Source organism: Caretta caretta, chromosome 2, assembly GCF_965140235.1.
Source record: "Caretta caretta isolate rCarCar2 chromosome 2, rCarCar1.hap1, whole genome shotgun sequence".
NCBI classification, from domain to species: Eukaryota; Metazoa; Chordata; order Testudines; family Cheloniidae; genus Caretta; species Caretta caretta.
This window is the reverse complement of record NC_134207.1, coordinates 9842474-9861685: the sequence shown is the minus strand read 5'-3', so window position 1 is coordinate 9861685 and position 19212 is coordinate 9842474. Positions and strand designations below refer to the sequence as shown.

At 45.2% G+C, this 19212-nt stretch overlaps 1 long non-coding RNA gene across 1 annotated transcript in view; it reads left to right on the top strand.

The window, feature by feature from the left end:
* The window catches only part of LOC125632886 (uncharacterized), a 65266-nt gene extending 58360 nt beyond the window's left edge, over nucleotides 1-6906 (top strand). Inside the window, exons 4-5 of the long non-coding RNA XR_007355440.2 lie at nucleotides 2397-2491; nucleotides 5464-6906. This is a non-coding gene — a long non-coding RNA (uncharacterized LOC125632886). The remainder of the gene's footprint in view (nucleotides 1-2396; nucleotides 2492-5463) is intronic.
* Nucleotides 6907-19212: the final 12306 nt, after the last annotated feature.

The following is a 19212-nucleotide window of genomic DNA, read 5'->3' as shown; positions in this document are numbered from 1 at the left end:
TCACACTCAGAGGTGGTCTGGCTGCAAGCAGCTTTTGAATCTTATGCTTTTGACTTAGTCTAATTTTAAATGATAATAGCAGGGCTCAATGCAGTCAGTGAAACAGAAACACTCTTCTGTTGTTACTGCTGTTATCAGACTGTGGTCCACAGAGCACTTCCTTGGAGCCCAAGGAGAGCTAACTAGTCACATGGTGCTGACTCCTTCTTCCTACTGCACTGTAAAAGACAGACAAAAAACCATTGAATATCTAGCCAATTTTACCTTCCCACGTATATGTAGACAGTTGCTGTAGTTACCACAGGGCAAATGTAAATGGGCATGAAAGGGAGAGCCATGCCATTGTGAATGACCCATGACAGTCCATCTGTCTGTTAAAATGTAGCCCATGCTGTGAAATGTTTGAGAACCCTTGGCCTATGGTATTTACTCTAAAAATAATTAGTTGTGATTTTACAGCACCCAAAAGTGTGCTGTGTGACTTACAGTGCAGACGGAAAGAAGTGGCCTCTGCCCAGAAGAGCATGTAATCTCATGTTTAGGGCCCTACCAAATTCATGGTCCATTTTGGTCAATTTCACGATCAGAGGATTTTAAAAATCATAAATTTCATGATTTCAGCGATTTACGTCTGAAATTTCACGGTGTTGTAATTTATGGGGTCCTGTCCTGACCCAGAAAGGAGTTGTAGGGGGTGTCGCAAGGTTACTGTAGGGGAGGCTGTGGTACTGCGACCCTTACTTCTGTGCTGCTGCAGGCAGCGGTGCTGCCTTCAGAGCTGGGCGTCTGGCGTGCTGCGGCTGCTGGCCGGGAGCCCAGCTCTGAAGGCAGAGCTACTGCCAGCAGCAGCGCAGAAGTGAGGATGGCCTGGCATGGTGTTGTCACCCTTAGTTCTGCGGTGCTGCCGGCAGAGCTGGGCCCTCAGTCAGCAACCGCCGCTCTCCAGCTGCCCGGCTCTGAAGTCAGCAGCAAGAAGAGTGACATGCTATGGTATTGCCAAACTTACTTCTGCACTGCTACTGATGGGGTGCTGCCTTCAGGGCTGGGTGCCTGGCTGACAGGTGCCGCTCTCCAGCCGCCCACCTGTGAGGGCAGCTCAGAAGTAAGGGTGGCAATACCATGACCCCCCCCCCCCCCCCGAAAAATAACCTTGCAATCTCCCCTGCAAATCCCTTTTGGATCAGGACCACCAATTTGAGAAATGCTGGTCTCCCCTCTGAAATTGGTATAGTATAGGGTAAAAGCACACAAACGGCCAGATTTCACGGTTTGTGACGCGTTTTTCATGGCCGTGAATTTGGTAGGGCCCTAGTCATGTTAAATGTGTTATGACTGGAGGTAATCAGAAGTAGGAAGAGGATGGGGTAAACACCTCACTGCAAGAAGCAACAACATTGTTGTTCAGTTTAGTTATGGATACATCTTGGTGTTTCAATAAATGGGGACCAGATCCTTGGCTGATATAAATCTCCATAGCTCCATTAACATCAATGGAACCATGTTGATTTATGCCAGCTGAGTATTTGGCCCAGGGTCTTTTAAAAATAGTTAATATAATATGTTATTGATCCACATATAGTGAGTAGTGGGGGAAAGGGGTGACTCTTAGGGAAGGACCTGAAAAGCGGGTGTAGTGGTTTGATGCCGCAGAGAAAGTGGGAGGCACTGAAGAAAGCACATTGATGCCTGTGAGAAAAATGGAAAAAAGGGTATCGATGCTGGAGTGGAAGCGGGGAAGACGGGGAGCAATGCAATAAGAGACCAGGGCTGGATAGATAGGGAAGGGTGTGTGTGGGGGAGGGACGAAGTGTGAGTGTACCATATAAGCATGTGAATAGGCATTCATATACCTTTCTGAGTGTGGGATAAATAACTAGATAGATAGATGTATTTCAGTGAAGGAAAAAAACAGTTATGTATAGAGGGGCTCCACAACTATTCTTAACACAGCAGGTAACATCAATAAGGTGAATCTTAATGGAGAATTTTGCAACTTACAATAAATCTAACTCTCCTGGGCCCCCAGTAAGTACTCTATAGGCCACAGTTTGGGGACGACTGCCCTACAATATTGGTCCTAAAATTGAGCAAAGACTTCTTTGCCGTTTATTTATTCAACCGATGTAGCCTGTTTTCCTATCAGGAACTATCAGAGGAGCTGATTGTTTTCTCAACCTTATTCATTATTTGCCAAATCACTTCTGCCAATGGTTCATGGCCTGTAAATTGTCAGCTGGTCCTTGTGGATATTCAGAGTATATAATCTGAACTGTGTTGGTCAGTTTTGACAGGGCACATGGGTCACATGGTAAGTTTCAGTACTCTGAGTCGATGGGAATAACTCTAAGAATTACTTTTCCAGTTTTGATTTCAAAACTCATTTTCTTTTTCTGCAGATGTTCTCCAATCGTTTCCATACAATTCATGAAATTGCTCCCAGTAAGCTCACTCACTAGCAAGCACAAGATGGATGTCAGTGAGTGTGATTCAGGTATGTGAGGGGGTATATACAACCATTGAGGTTTATGAGGGGATCCATACTGGACTCATACCATCCTGTTCTAGGCTGGCCTATGAGAATCCCTGTATGACTGGCAAAAGAGACACTATCTCTGAGGGAGAAGAAATGATCTTGGGGAAGCAGGATAGGGTTTATATAAGCCAACCTCTTTTGCTAGCCTTGGCTTTATGGATGGAGTGCCATTAGCAGGATGGGCTGAGAAGATTACTCTTACCTCAGTGATAAAAGACAATGCTGGCTACTGGGAACATCCAACCAGCCTTTGAGATTTAGAAGTCTGGAAACTGTAGTCTTATGACAGGCATAGTTGTTATTCTAGCTTCCAGCAATGACTGCTGGGAAACAAGGAGTATATACCCAGTACCCTTCCCACCGACTCAGTGAGACTCCTGGAGGGAGTCAGGCTATCTGGGCAGTGTCTTCTGGAAGAAATGGGCAAGTAAGCCATTTTTCTTATGTTTCATTTTATAATGGTTTTCTATGCAGTGACTTTGGGGCAGGTTCAAATAAAATTACCCAGACAAGGGGAAACTTCTGTTACGATTGTCCATGAAAATACTCCTTTGGCCAGCCTGGGACACACTATAGTGCACATTTAAAATGCATTCATTTTACACTCATTTTCTCTAGCAATCCATCTGCACCCATTCTGCGTTCTTGCTAGTATTTTACAGTATGGTCTATATCATGACACTTATGTGCTGAATCTAATTTTTAATGACTTTTCTCTTTCACTTTATTTTGAAATACCATGCAAGTGACTATTTCTCTTGCTTTATCTCCATTAGTATCTACACAAAACCAAGCTGGTCGTAACTTTTTTTTTTTAAAGGAACTAGGTTTACTTTATTATGTGTTTTTCCTCAGTGTTTTATTCTCCCTTCATTTCCATTGACTTTAATGGGGAGTTGAATCCACAAAACGTTCAGGGTTTATTTTCAATGCTCCCTAAAGACTTTGAATACTTAAAATGTAATGTGATTTTGTTACCTGGGGTTTTCAGAACACCCAACAGTAGCAACTTAACTATTTCACTCCAGGCAGTGTAAGAAATTAATCAACAGGAACACAGCACTTCCATCTGATAAGATTCATGGAAGTAAGCGTGCTCTTACTAACACTGCAGTTTACTAGATGTAACTACACACAGACATAAGCAATAGCTTTAGAACATCCCAGATATTTACCTAACATCTGGGATGGTACTGAGTAATTAACAGCGGGTTTGCAGTGGCCAGTTGCTCACACACCAGGGAGAAAGGGTGTCAGGAAAAACGTCTTGCAAGATGTCGTCAGAGGATTGCTCCAAAGTACACTCTATTAGCTAATCTTTTATACCTAACTTCTACAAAACACATAGGTCATAAGGACCCCCACTGTAGCATCACTTTTCTAACTTTCAATAAACTTTTAATATCAGAGTCTCTAGATTCAAGGTTTTCCAACCACCAAGGTTTTCAGTCTCAGTTGTTTACTTGTCTGTCCCCTCCTCCCATTCTGATTAACAGAAACTGCCAGCTAGATATGACCTTGCTTCTAAAAGCCTGTCTCCAAATTAACCCTTCACTATGTGGTGTTCTATTTCATTACTTCAGGGTGGCAGAATGCACATAATATGGTTCCAATTAGCTTAACCAAATTTTGGACTATACACACCCCTCAAATCCAGGGCAACAATTTAGGTGTCTGTATTCTGTAGGTGGCTCTGAAAATCCCAACCTTAATTCATATTTCAACAAACCAAATAATGATGGGCTATGAACACACACGCTAAGAGGAGTGGCATGAGCAGGTGCTTCAGAGTCAAGATCTCCTGAGTTCTAATCTTGACTCTACACTGACTCATTCTGAGGCCAGGCTAGGATTGGCCTACAGTGCAACTTTCTGGAGGCTTCAGGGCTTATGTCTACACTACGAAATTAGGTCGAATTTATAGAAGTCGGTTTTGTAGGAAGCGTTTTTATACAGTCGATTGTGTGTGTCCCCACACAAATGCTCTAAGTGCATGTAGTCGGTGGAGTGTGTCCACAGTACCGAGGCAACTGTCAACTTCCGGAGCATTGCACTGTGGGTAGCTATCCCACAGTTCCCGCAGTCTCCGCCGCCCATTTGAATTCTGGGTAGAAATCCCAGTGCCTGATGGGGCTAAAACATTGTCGCGAGTGGTTCTGGGTACATATCGTCAGGCCCCCGTTCCCTCCCTCCCTCCGTGAAAGCAAGGGCAGACAATCGTTTTGCGCCTTTTTTCTTGAGTTACCTGTGCAGACGCCATACCACGGCAAGCATGGAGCCCGCTCAGCTAACCGTCACCGTATGTCTCATGGGTGCTGGCAGACGTGGTACTGCATTGCTATACAGCAGCAGTTTATTGCCTTTTGGCAGCAGACAGTGCAGTATGACCAGTAGCCGTCGTCAACGTAGTCCTGGGTGCTCTTTTAACCGGGCACCTGGACAAACATGGGAGTGACTCAGCCAGGCCATTTCCCTTGTTTCATCTCATGGCGATTCAGTCCTACCGGCAGTGCACTGTCTTTTAATCTGCAGCTAGCAGAAGACGATGGCCAGTAGTCATACTGCACCGTCTTCTGCCGAGCACCCAGGAGATTACGATGGCTAGCGGTCTTACTGCACAGTCTGCTGCCAGCAACATGTATAAAGATAGATGAAGTGGCTCAAAACAAGAAATAGACCAGATTTGTTTTGTATTCATTTTCTTCTCCCTCCCTCCCTCTGTGAAATCAGTGGCCTGCTAAACCCAGTTTTGAGTTCTGTCCTTGAGGTTTTGAGTTCTATCCTTGAGGGGGCCATTCAGTTTCTCGCAAAGCCACCCCCTTTGTTGATTTTAATTCCCTGTAAGCCAACCCTGTAAGCCATGTCATCAGTCGCCCCTCCCTCCGTCAGGGCAACGGCAGACAATCATTCCGCGCCTTTTTTCTGTGCAGATGCCATACCATGGCAAACATGGAGCCCGCTCAGATCACTTTGGCAATTAGGAGCACATTAAACACCACACGCATTATCCAGCAGTATATGCAGCACCAGAACCTGGCAAAGCGATACCGGACGAATAGGCGACATCAGCGCGGTGACAAGAGTGATGAGGACATGGACACAGACTTCTCTTAAAGCATGGGCCCTGGCAATGTGGGCATCATGGTGCTAATGGGGCAGATTCATGCTGTGGAACGCCGATTCTGGGCCTGGGAAACAAGCACAGACTGGTGGGACCGCATAGTGTTGCGGGTCTGGGATGATTCCCAGTGGTTGTGAAACTTTCGCATGCATAAGGGCACTTTCATGGAACTTTGTCACTTGCTTTCCCCTGCCCTGAGGCGCAAGAATACCAAGATGAGAGTAGCCCTCACAGTTCAGAAGCGAGTGGCAATAGCCCTGTGGAAGCTTGCAACACCAGACAGCTACCGGTCAGTTGGGAATCAATTTGGAGTGGCCAAATCTATTGTGGGGGCTGCTGTGATGCAAGTAGCCAACGCAATCATAGATCTGCTGATATCAAGGGTAGTGACCCTGGGAAATGTGCAGGTCATAGTGGATGGCTTTGCTGCAGTGGGATTCCCTAACTGTGGTGGAGCCATAGACAGAACCCATATCCCTATCTTGGCACCGGAGCACCAAGCCGGTGAGTACATAAACTGCAAGGGGTACTTTTCAATAGTGCTGCAAGCACTGGTGGATCACAAGGGACGTTTCACCAACATCAACGGGGGATGGCCGGGAAAGGTACATGATGCTCGCATCTTCAAGAACTCTGGTCTGTTTCAAAAGCTGCAGGAAGGGACTTTATTCCCAGACCAGAAAATAACCATTGGGGATGTTGAAATGCCTATAGTTATCCTTGGGGACCCAGCCTACCCCTTAATGCCATGGCTTATGAAGCCATACACAGGCAGCCTAACAGTAGTCAGGAGCTGTTCAACTACAGGCTAAGCAAGTGCAGAATGGTGGTAGAATGTGCATTTGGACATTTAAAAGCACACTGGCGCAGTTTACTGACTCGGTTAGACCTCAGCAAAACCAGTATTCCCACTGTTATTACTGCTTGCTGTGCACTCCACAATATCCGTGAGAGTAAGGGAGAGACGTTTATGACGGGGTGGGAGGTTGAGGCAAATCGCCTGGCTGCTGGTTACACACAGCCAGACACCAGGGCAGTTAGAAGAGCACAGGAGGGCGCGATGCGCATCAGAGAAGCTTTGAAAAGCAGTTTCGTGAATGGCCAGGCTATGGTGTGAAAGTTATGCTTGTTTCTCCTTGATGAAACCCCCCGCCCCTTAGTTCATTCTACTTTCCTGTAAGCTAAGCACCCTCCCCTCCCTCCTTCGATCACCGCTTGCAGAGGCAATAAAGTCATTGTTGCTTCACATTCATGCATTCTTTATTCATTCATCACACAAATAGGGGGATAACTACCAAGGTAGCCCAGGAGGGGTGGTGGAGGAGAGAAGCACCAGGAGGGGTGGTGGAGGAGGGAAGGACAAGGCCACACAGCACTTTGAAAGTTTAATACTTTAAAACTTATTGAATGCCAGCCTTCTGTTGCTTGGGCAATCCTCTGGGGTGGAGTGGCCGGGTGGCCAGAGGCCCCCCCACCGCGTTCTTGGGCGTCTGGGTAAGGAGGCTATGGAACTTGGGGAGGAGGGCGGTTGGTTACACAGGGGCTGTAGCGGTGGTCTGTGCTCCTGATGTCTTTCCTGCAGCTGAACCATACGCTGGAGCATATTGGTTTGATCCTCCAGCAGCCTCAGCATTGAATCCTGCCTCCTCTCATCACGCTGCCGCCACCTTTCAGCATCAGCCCTCTCTTCAGCCCGCCACTTACTCTTTTCAGCCCGCCACCTCTCCTCCCGGTCATATTGTGCTTTCCTGCACTCTGACATTGTCTGCCTCCACGCATTCATCTGTGCTCTGTCTGTGTGGGAGGACAGCATGAGCTCAGAGAACATTTCATCGCAAGTGTGTTTTTTTCGCCTTCTTATCTTCACTAGCCTCTGGGAAGGAGAAGATCCTGTGATCCTTGAAACACATGCAGCTGGTGGAGAAAAAAAAAGGGACAGTGGTATTTAAAAAGACACATTTTATAGAACAATGGGTACACTCTTTCACGGTAAACCTTGCTGTTAACATTACATACATAGCACATGTGCTTTCATTCCAAAGTCGCATTTTGCCTCCCCCCAGCGCGTGGCTAGCTCCTCCCTCCTCCCCATGGCTAACAGTGAGGAACACTTCTGTTCAGCCACAGGCAAACAGCCCAGCAGGAACGGGCACCTCTGAATGTCCCCTTAAGAAAAGCACTGTATTTCAACCAGGTGACCATGAATGATATCTCACTCTCCTGAGGATAACACAGAGAGATAAAGAACGGATGTTGTTTGAACGCCAGCAAACATACACTGCAATGCTTTGTTCTACAATGATTCACGAGTACGTGCTACTGGCCTGGAGTGGTAAAGTGTCCTACCATGGTGAGTGGAATAAGGCTGCCCTCCCCAGAAACCTTCTGCAAAGGCTTTGGGAGTATATCTAGGAGAGCCACGAATGCCAGGGCAAATTAATCATTAAACATGCTTGCTTTTAAACCATGTATAGTATTTTAAAAGGTACACTCACCAGAGGTCCCTTCTCCCCCGGCGGGTCCGGGAGGCAGCCTTGAGTGGGTTTTCTGGTAGGCTTGCCTCAGCTCCTTCAGTTTCACGCGGCACTGCTTCGGGTCCCTGTTATGGCCTCTGTCCTTCATGCCCTGGGAGATTTTGACAAATGTTTTGGCATTTCCAAAACTGGAACGTAGTTCTGATAGCACGGATTCCTCTCCCCACACAGCGATCAGATCCCATACCTCCCTTTCGGTCCATGCTGGAGCTCTTTTGCGATTCTGGGACTCCATCATGGTCACCTCTGCTGATGAGCTCTGCATGGGCACCTGCAGCTTGCCACGCTGGCCAAACAGGAAATTGAAATTCAAAAGTTCGCGGTTCTTTTCCTGTCTACCTGGCCAGTGCATCTGAGTTGAGAGTGCTGTCCAGAGCGGTCACAATGGAGCACTCTGGGATAGCTCCCGGAGGCCAATACCATCTAATTGCATCCACAGTACCCCAAATTCGACCCAGCAAGGCCAATTTCAGCGCTAATCCCCTTGTCGGGGGTGGAGTAAGGAAATGGATTTTAAGAGCCCTTTAAGTCGAAAAAAAGGGCTTCGTCGTGTGGACGGGTGCAGGGTTAAATCGATTTAACGCTGCTAAATTTGACCTCAACTCCTAGTGTAGACCAGGGCTTAGACTGCCTCCCTCCTCCACTTACCCTGAACTATCCAAGCAGTGAGCGATACAACACAGATCCCATTGATCTGTGGATCTAAGTCCTCGTTGATGGGAACCTAGGCCCAACAGAAATTAAAATTAGTATATCCTTCAAGGGCCGCACCTCTGGAGAATAGTGAGGTTAGGAGGCCTAGGAGCAGGGTGTTTTAGGAGAGGGGAGAGCGGGACCCCGCTGCTCACTGTTGCCTCTTGTGTTTGAGTTTAGCACGCTGCTGTGTTAATGGGTATGAGTAAGGCTAAGATTTTGTCACAGATATTTTTAGCAAAAGTCACGGACAGGTCATGGGCAAAAAAGAAAAATTCACGGAAGCCGTGACCTGTCCGTGACTTTTACTAAAAATATCTGTGACAAAATGGGGATCTGCGGGTCCCCACACCAGCTAGGAGCAACCTGCAACACCTGAGTGCTGCAGGGTATGCCTGCCGCCTGCAGCTCTGGGGGTACCCCTGCTGCCCGTGGGAGCCAGGAGCTGTGGGGTTCCCTTGCCTCACATGTCAGCTGGGAGCTGCAGGGTACCCCCGCCACCCGCAGCTACAGGAGCCCGTGGTGGTTGGGAGCTTGGGGTTTCCTCTGCAGCCGTGGTGGCTGGGAGCTGGGGGGTGCCCATACCGCCCGCATAGCCAGGAACTTGGGAGTTCCCCCACCACCACAGCTCTGGGGGTTCCCCTGACACCTGCAGAGGCTGGGAGCTGCGGAGTACCCCGCCACCTGCAGCGGCTTGGAGCGGGCTGCGGGGGACCCTGCAGCTCCCAACCACCACAGGCTGAAGTCATGGAGGTCGCTGGAAGTCATGGATTCCGTGACTTCTGTGACCTCCATGACTAAATTATAGCCTTAGTTATGAGGCACAATCTCACCCCACCCCCCACAGCATCATGCTAGATTCAAACACAGGAGACAACAGGGGGCAGGAGGGCTGTGCAGCTGGCAGGCTAAGCATTGAGATAGCTGGGTCCAGCTGAGAATCACAGCATGATATGATGGCAATGGTGCTCCCAACCCACAAAGGGAGAGGAGACAGAATACAATCTGCATCCCTTGGGGTATAAAGGAGATGATGGTGAGTAGGAAGTAGGAGTCACCAGTGCATAGACCACTATTGGAGGCTCCTCCTCTTTTCTTTCCCTGACCTTCCAAATCAGACACTATCTGTGGCAAGAAGTAAGGTGCATAACTATGCTGCAGCTTCCCCACCCAAGGACATAGGCACCGAGTTATATGGGCCCCGAGGGGCTTGGGCCCCACCAATATTCTGGAAAGTGGCCCAGCCCCACCAATGTTTGAATGAGGGGTGCAACCAAAATTTGCTAAGGAAGGGGCCCAGGTTACCTGCCTGGCCACCCCAAAATTGAGTGGTATTGCAACCTGGCCGATGGGGTCGCAACATCACTCAAATTTGTCCCTGCCACCTCTCTGTCATGCTCAGAGTACATGCCTTCAGGTGATCGCTCAGGAATGCACTCTGGAATGCAAAGAATTGGACTGTCTCTTATAAACAGATTCAGACAGATGTGTCCCTTATAGGGCAGTTCAGGGCTCTTCCAATAATCCCATGCAAATCAATAAGAAGCACTCTGTGTAGCTTGAAAGCTTGTCTCTTTCACCAACATAAGTTGGTCCAATAAAACATATTACCTCACCCACCTGGTCTCTCTAATATATTTATTGTGAGACTAATAGATCCTTGTCTGTGTTTTGGTTTATTCAAAATAGGCATTAAGGACTGACTAGGAATTCAACAAACACGTATTTAAATAACGGAAACTTACGCCTAAAAGGAAGCATTATTGTAGAGGAAATGGCCACAGGGCCCACTCCTGATAAGTATAGCTGCTACTGTTTTTGCATTGTCTGTATTTTTTTTTTTTAATTTTAGAAAATGTCACATCAGTAAGTCACTGATAGATCAGAACTATTTGCAACAAGAAGCTCATAGTACACGTTGTCATCAGGCTCAACTCTTTGAAGCATTTCAGGTGAAAACTGTCACTAAAAAGACCAGGAAATAATTCACACTGTGCTAGTGAATAGGGCCAGATTTTGTGCTGCACTGAGTTTCAACTTTAAGAGAGAAGAGGCAGGCTGGCAGGGAGCCATAACTGTCTGCCTGATTCCCTGCCCAGACTCTTTTCAACCTATGGGCTGCTCTGATCTGTGCCAGCTAGCCCCAGTCCCCAAGGGACTGTCGCCAGCTGAGGTAACCAGGACATAGAACGCTCAGCGATGCCCCAGGGGTTTTGGGGGAGTGTGGGGTAGGGGCAGGCTGCCAGCTCCACGCTCTCTGGGGAATCAGATAGGAGATGGAATCTGGCCCTTCGTGCTGCCAGAACAACGCAAATAGGACTGATGGGTGCAGGGAATATTACCCATAATGCTTCATTGGTAGAGAAGAGTAGGACTGCCACAAATCAGTGGTGTTTCCTCCTGTATGTCATACATCTCCCAACTGTAGCTGGGTTTTTTTTAAAAAAACAGAAGAAAACAAAGAGGGAACAGTGACATGTTCAAGCTCCTGTCCTTCTAGTAGCCTGAATGTCCCGTTCAGGATCTGTGGAACTGGCTACAGCATCCTCACCCCAGCCAGTCAGGTTAACATCAGGCCTTGTCTATTTAAAAGTTATAAACAGCAAAGAAATTAAATGTAGATAAATGTTTCATCTCACTGTCATCTTTCACACCCACCAACCTGGACGGGCTCCCCTGGGTATAGGCTGAAGTCCGAATATGGGACAAGGTCTTCAGCTGCATGGCACCCTTTCTGTGCAATATTGCCCGTACACCTGTTGTACCAATAAAATAAAAACCAGCAGGATCTTATTAAAGGGAAAAAGGCAAAATACCACATTTATTGTGAATACAGAAAGAATCATAGTAAGCAGTTAGTTATAGCTATACCATTCCATTCAATCTCATATCTATTCACACATTCATTCATACAAACACACCCACACACACACATACACACCCACACACACAGGTTCTGCAAGGTTGTTATCATAGTTACCAGCCTTAGAGTTGCTCATGCCAAGCCACTGGCCAGGTGGCCTGGACATGAGGAGGGAGCAGGGCCTTGTCAGATGCTCATCTGATGCTCCTGGAAGTTGGTTTGCAGAATCAGACCCCAAAGTTCTCACTTTTTAGAGTCTATTTTTATAGAAATTTCTTCCTATGCCAGTCTATGGGAATTGCTTCATCATGCTGTTGCTGAATCAATCAGCAGATAGCACATTCCTGACGGCTCCGTGCTGCCAGATGTTATCTTGTTCTTTGGTTCTCCCATTCTTGAGGCTGTTGGGTGGATTCCAGTCTGCCCTCCGGGGGGTCCTCTGGTTATTTCCACTTGACGCCTTCTTCAGCCAATGGACACTGGATTCTTAGGCTGGCACCTCCCTGATCATTCAGTTATTATCCACACCAAGCATCCATCCACATACATCCTCTATCTCTATTTTAATTACAATTGTTAATACAACAAAAGGGCGGGGAGTCTCTGCGTGCTGTTTCTGTTGTTAGAGTATTGCTTTGAGTCTCTCTCTCTGTGAATTGCTTTGAGAACAGACTCTGTCTTAGAATGTACTAACACAATTAGCAGCTTGCAAGTTTCACACATAGAGGGAGAGAAACAGTACCAAAAACCAAGAGACCTCTTAATTAGTAATACCCTGGAATTTAAACTCTGGGGAATCAAACTCATTTGTGATTTTAATACAGAACTTCTTTAATATGATCCAACACACCGTGGGAGGAAGAGCTGAGTAAATGACTGAGGGAGAATCACCTCAGAGCTCGGGTGATCAGGCAGATGATTTAGGGGCTTATATGCCATGCTCCTGCTTTCTGCCAGCATAGTGGGGAAAAGTTACCTGAAGGGGGTGGTGTTTGGGAAGCAACTCTGCTGTGTTGATCATAGACAGTTATTTGGCCCCTTATGGCCATTATGGACCAGCCCTGAGACTGTTTTAACAGAGTATGGTGCGGGTATACACTGACCTGAACCAGGATCATGGCAGTGCAAGTAGAAGCTTTTACACCACCTTTGCACACTACCTCCAACATCTGCTGTGAATTTTAGAAGTACTCATGGATCGCCTGGCCCAAGAAATGTAGACAGAAAGGTCGGTAAGCCCCTTCAGGCAGGTACTGCCTTTTTGTTCTGTTTGTATGTACAGCACCTAACATGGTGGGGTCCATGGCTCCTAGATCCTATAGTAAGACAAATAATAATATAATAATGGGTCTTCAGTATTCGATTGCTTTATTTGATTATCTTATTTTCTTGGGCCTGTGTTCTCCTGCTCTGGTCTTCAGCTTATTACTTCTAGTTTCTCTTTTTTCTACCATGATTCCATTGTTTCATGGAAAATACAGCTCTTGTAGTCTTCATCAGTAAGAAGAATTTGCTTCTGTCCATTCTATAAAAAGGTAGGTTAGTCACAATCAAAACATGCCTTTCTGGTACATTATTATAACGGCTGTATTTAACTAAATTATCACCCCTTTGTTTGTTGTTCCTCTGGTAATAGAATTCAGCATCCTGTTTGCCTTTATACATTGCAGCTGATGGCTTACTGAAATCCCTCATGGATTTTCCTGAAATAGCTTCTTAATTGAAACATCTCAATACTGAATTAGCAGTCCAGGTTCTGGAACAATTCAAGATTTCCTGTATCAGAGTTTTGTAACTCATCATTTCACTCTGCTATTTCAGTACCAAACATAGATCTGCAAAATGTGACTAGTCAATTTGGCCACAGCAGTTGTTTATAGTAAATGCAAAAACCCCTAGCAATACAACTTTATTTTTGCAAATTCAATTACTCAAAAATCATGAAATCCCCAGAAGGTGGGTTACTCCAGCAACCTTAACTCAGTTATGTTGCACACCCTATGTTAATAATCCATTGTCCACCACAGGAAATACGGATGCTGTTCACGAGTCATTATCTGATTACAGACAATGATCCCTAAATCTGCTGTTCTGAGTAATTTTGACGAGTTTCCCACACCTACTTTTCATTTTCATTTTCATTACCCACTATTTCATTATTAGAACTGTATAAATATTATATATATATATATATATTGTGCTGCGTTGAAAGTGTGCAAAGTTCTATCTTCTGATAGTACTTTGCACTCATGTTGTGCTTTAACTTCCATAAGGACAGGTTTCAGAGTAACAGCCGTGTTAGTCTGTATTCTCATGCTCAAATAAATTGGTTAGTCTCTAAGGTGCCACAAGTACTCCTTTTCTTCTTCCATAAGGAGTAACTTCTAGTGATCTGAATAAGAGATTGGGTTCATAAAAACTAGAGATGGTCAAAAACAGGTTGTGTTGTGTTTTGCAAATCCAGAAGTGGTTTAAGTTCGGGCCCCATTTTATCTGCTTTGGTCCCTATCTAATAAAAATGGGTACCTCTGGAAAAGGTTTGGGTTCTATATTATTGCATAAGAAGGAGGAGTTGAAAGAGAGATCTGTGAAAAATTGCTTGTTCCTGACAGTAGCACACTGGGAGTTCCAGATGTCTAAAATATGAACAGCTTTGTGAAAGTTTCACAAAAATGATGGCTAATGTGGTGTTCTAGATCAGCAATTCTCACACTGTGGGTCAGGACCCCAAAGTGGGTCACGACCCCATTTTAATGGGGTTGCCAGGACTGCCATTAGCCTTGCTCGGGCTTGGGGCTGAAACTAAACCCAGAGCCCCACCACCTGGGGCTGAAGCCGAAGCCTGAGGGCTTCAGCCCTGTGTGGCACGGCTCAGGTTACAGGCCCCCCAGCTGGGACTGAAATCTTTGGGCTTCAGCTTTGCGCCCCCCCCCCCTCGCCCCGCTCTTTCCCAGGGCAATGGGGCTCAAAGTTTGGCCTCCGCTTCTGGGGTTTGTAGTAATTTTCATTGTCAGAAGAGGGTCACAATGCAATGAAGTTTGAGAACCCCTGTTGTGGATAAATTTGCATCCCCGGTACAGCACACAAAACTACAAGACCTAGAGGGCCAATCCTGTGTTCCTTGCAAACCTGAAACTCCCACTGAAGTCAATGAGAGTTTTGAGTGTCTGAGAAATATAAAATGAACTTCTAAGATTTTGTAGGTTCTCCCTACTTAAGCACATAAGAACGGCCATACTTGGTCAGACCAATGGTCTATCTAGCCCAATGTCCTGTCTTCTGACAGTGATTGGTGCCAGCTGCTTCAGAGGGAACGAACAGCAAAGGACAATTATTGTATGATCCATCCACTGTTGTCCAGTCCAGCTTCTGGCAGTCAGAGGTTTAGGGACACCAAGAGCATGGGGTTGCACCCCGACCATCTTGGCTGATCGCCATTGATGGACCTACCCATGAACATATCTAATTCTTGTTTGAACCCAGTTATACTTTTGGCCTTATAACATCCCCTGGCAAAGAGTTCCACAGGTTGACTATGCGTTGTGTGAAAAAGTACTTCCTTTAGCTTTGTTTTAAACCTGCTGCCTATTAATTTAATTTGGTGACCTCTGGTTTGTGTGTTGAAGGGGTAAATAACACTTCCTTATTCATTTTCCCCACACCATTCATGATTTTATAAGATCTCTGTGATAGCTTCTCTTAGTTGTCTCTTGTGTAAGTTGAACAGTCTGAGTCTTTTTAATCTCTCCTCACATCAAAGCTATTCCTTATGCCTAACAATTTTTGTTGCCCTTCTTTGTCCTTTTTCCAATTCTAATATATATTTTAGAGATGAGGCAAAGAAAAATGCATGAAGTATTCAAGGTGCGGGCGTACCATTGATTTATATAGTGGCATTATGATATGTTCTCTCTTATTATCTATCCTTTTCCTGGTGGTTCCTAACATTCTGTTAGCTTTTTTGACTGCTGCTGCATATTGAGAACTAACCACGATCTTTCTTCAGTGGTAACAGCTAATTTAGACCCCATTATTTTGTGTGTGTAGTTGGGATTATTTTTTCCAGTGTGCATTAATTTGTATTCATCAACATTGAACTTCATCTGTGTTTTTGTTGCCCAGTTATCCAGTTCTGTGAGATTCCTTTGTAACTCTTCACAGTCAGCTTTGGACTTAACTGTGTTGAGTAATTTTGTATTGTCTGCAAACTTTGCCTTCTTACTGTTTACCCTTTTTTCCAGATAATTTATGAATATTTTGAACAGCACAGGTCCAAGTACAGATCCTTGGTGGTCCCTGCTATTTACCTCTTTCCACTGTGAAAACTGACCTTTTATTCCTACCCTTTGTGTCCTATCTTTTAAACATTTACTCATCCATGAGAAGACCTTCCCTCTTGTCCCATGACAGCTGACTTTGCTTAAGAGCCTTTGGAGAGGGACATTGTCAAAAGCTTTCTGAAAGTTCCAGTACATAATATCAACTGGATCACCCTTGTCCACATATTTGTTGATACTCTCAAATAATTCTATTAGATTGGTCAGGCATGATATGCATGTACAAAAGCCAAGCTGACTCATCTGCAACATATTGTGTGCATCTGTGTGTCTGATAATTCTGTTCTTTACTATAGTTTCAGTCAATTTGTCTGGTACTGAAGACAGGCGTACTGGCCTGTAATTGCCTGAATCGCCTCTGGAGCCTTTGTTAAAAATTGGCATTACATTAAGTATCCTCCAGTCATCTTACACAGAGGCTTATTTAAGTGATAGGTTATGTATTACAGTTAATAGTTCAGAAAGTTCATATTTGAGTTCCTTCAGAATGAATACCATCCTGGATACTTATTACTGTTTAATTGATCAATTTGTTCCCAAACCTCCTCTACTGACACCTCCGTCTTGGACAACCCTTCAGATTTGTCACTTAAAAGAATGGCTCAGGTGTGGGAATGTCCCTCACATCCTCATGCAGTGAAGGCTAATGCAAAGAATTTATTTAGCTTCTCTGCAAGAGCTTTGTCTTCCTTGAGTACTCTTTTAGCACCGCAATTGTCCAGTGGCCCCACTCATTGTTTGGCAGACATCTGCCTTCTGATGTACTTACAAAAACTAACAGCAAAATTTTGTTTATCTTTTGCTAGTTGCTCTTCAAATTCCGAGCTAGCGAACAGGAGCAGCATACAGGAGAGTTTTGCTAGGGAGTTCTCCAGGTGAAGAAGGAGCAACTACAGGACCCTTGGAGTGAGTTTGTTGTCTGCTAGTGTGCTTGCTTGCTTAGCCACGTGACTGTTTGATTGAAATGTATAGTGTGATCTGTTGCAAGGGAGGCTGTTTGCTGAGCAGTAAACAAGGGCGGTTTGCTAGGGAGAGAGCATGAAAGCCAGATACACCTAACCAGCATGTGCTAAACATGGTCCAGTAACAACACCCAACCCACAAAAAAACAAAAAAACAAATAAAAACTCCTTCAAGAGTTAAAATAATGCACACAGTGTTGTTGTAGCCATGCTGGCCCCAGGATATTAGAGAGACAAGGTGGGTGAGGTTATATCTTTTATTGTAGCAACAATAAAAACTATTACCTCACCCATCTTGTCTCTCTAAAAATAATGTAGGCAGAAGTCCAGCAGCAGAGGGGGGCTATCCAGTTTATTGCATGGAATGCAGAATGTGTGATTACATACCTTGTGGGCGGATGGCATATGTGTGCGTTTGGTGCAAGCAGCTCATGTCCCTTCTGAGACCCTGTATGGGCTTTGGAGACCAGAGTGGCTGAACTGGAGGAGCTAAGGGAAACAGGTATATCGAGGAGAATTTCCAGGACACAGTCTGACAGCCCCTGTGCTGTTGAGGAGAATGAAAATCTTGGAGAAGAAGTGGAGGGAAACAATGCCATAGTTGGGACCCTCCTTCCAGATGATGTCATGGTATCCTCTCACACTGAGCATAGCTGTCTGGGGGAGGGGACCCTTGTTGTTAGGAAAAGATAGATAATAGTACTGAGGGATTTGATTATTAGAAATATGCTTCTTAGCTGTTAGGGTCATAGAGCCTCTGAAAGGACTAAAACTATAGAAACTGCCCACACACAGAGAGGGCATATCTTTATTTTAGTCTGCTTTCAGCACTCAAAGCAGTGCTGCTTAAATGTGCCAGGACATTACAATAGCCTCTGTGCAAAGGCTCAAAACTGAAGAAGGACTGAGAAGAATAAGAGTAACTTCAACTGCGCTCAGTCCAAAACTGAACGTAGATACAGTACTACTGGGTATGGACAACAACAGAACCAATGAATCTTCATGCTGACAGCACTGTGGCAAAATTAATGTGAGTGGCAATTTTATTTACTCCAGAAGAACAAGCTGATTTCGTAGTAAGTGAAGCAGCCCTAATGAAGCTCCTTCTGCCAAACAGACAATCTTGCATATGGAATCCATTTGGCCACACATGGAACCATCCACAGATAGAGCTGATTACAGACAGCACAGCTCTCCAGTAACTCTGCAGCTCCGCAGTACCTTGAACCACTCTGTAAGGACATATGGGTTTACATATAGTACATAAAGACTTCATTACCCACACCCAGCAGATTAGAGGAGAAAGGATCATGGAGACAAAAGCCCCTTAAATCCCCCCTGCCCCCCCCCCCCGGGGACAGCTAACAGCACAGAAGAGTCTCACTTAATTTTGCTAGCTGAGCAAAGTGCTTGGTTGTTGGTACATCACTTGTTGCTTGGTACATCACTTACATGAACCTAGACAGCAGAACAGGAAACAAAACTGTTACTCTCCCGCTGAACATTATAATTTCATATTTTATTAAGATTTTAATGTGGGAAGAAGAAACTTCCCAGCATTTTATCTTTATATAAACCTGGAATAAAAACACGATGTCAACATAAAACTTCAGACGTGCATCAAGAGCAGAGTGTTAACACAAATCACCCAGAAGGCGCCTTTTCATGGGACCAGGCTTGGAATATGCAGCAGAAACAACCATGTAATTATCCAGCTAAAGAGCTCCTTGACCAGACCTGGGAAAGAAGGGAGAGAACATACACTGCTCCACACATGAGAACTGAACAAAATATATTCTTAAGAGGGAGAAAAGGAGATGATAGCAGTCAGATAGCATAGGGGTGGGTGTGTTATAATTGCCCAGGTGGAACAGACTAGGACAGTTTCAGGTGGTTGGGCCCAAAATTTAGGGTTTGTCTTAAAACATCTATTTTTTCCCCCATCCTCTATTATTATACACTTTTATAAAATGGCACTTTTATTCTTAAATCTTCATATAAATAGTGTGTCTGGATTGAAATAGGGTTGGAACCCAGACTCAGCAAAATGCTGCAAGTATACGAGAGACACGGACAGTGAAGGTGACCAGTCTGTTTTTATTATCCAAATCCAGGGAAAAGCAGTAAGTAGCTGAACTGCATAAATGGTGTCAAGGAAATCAAAGTTTA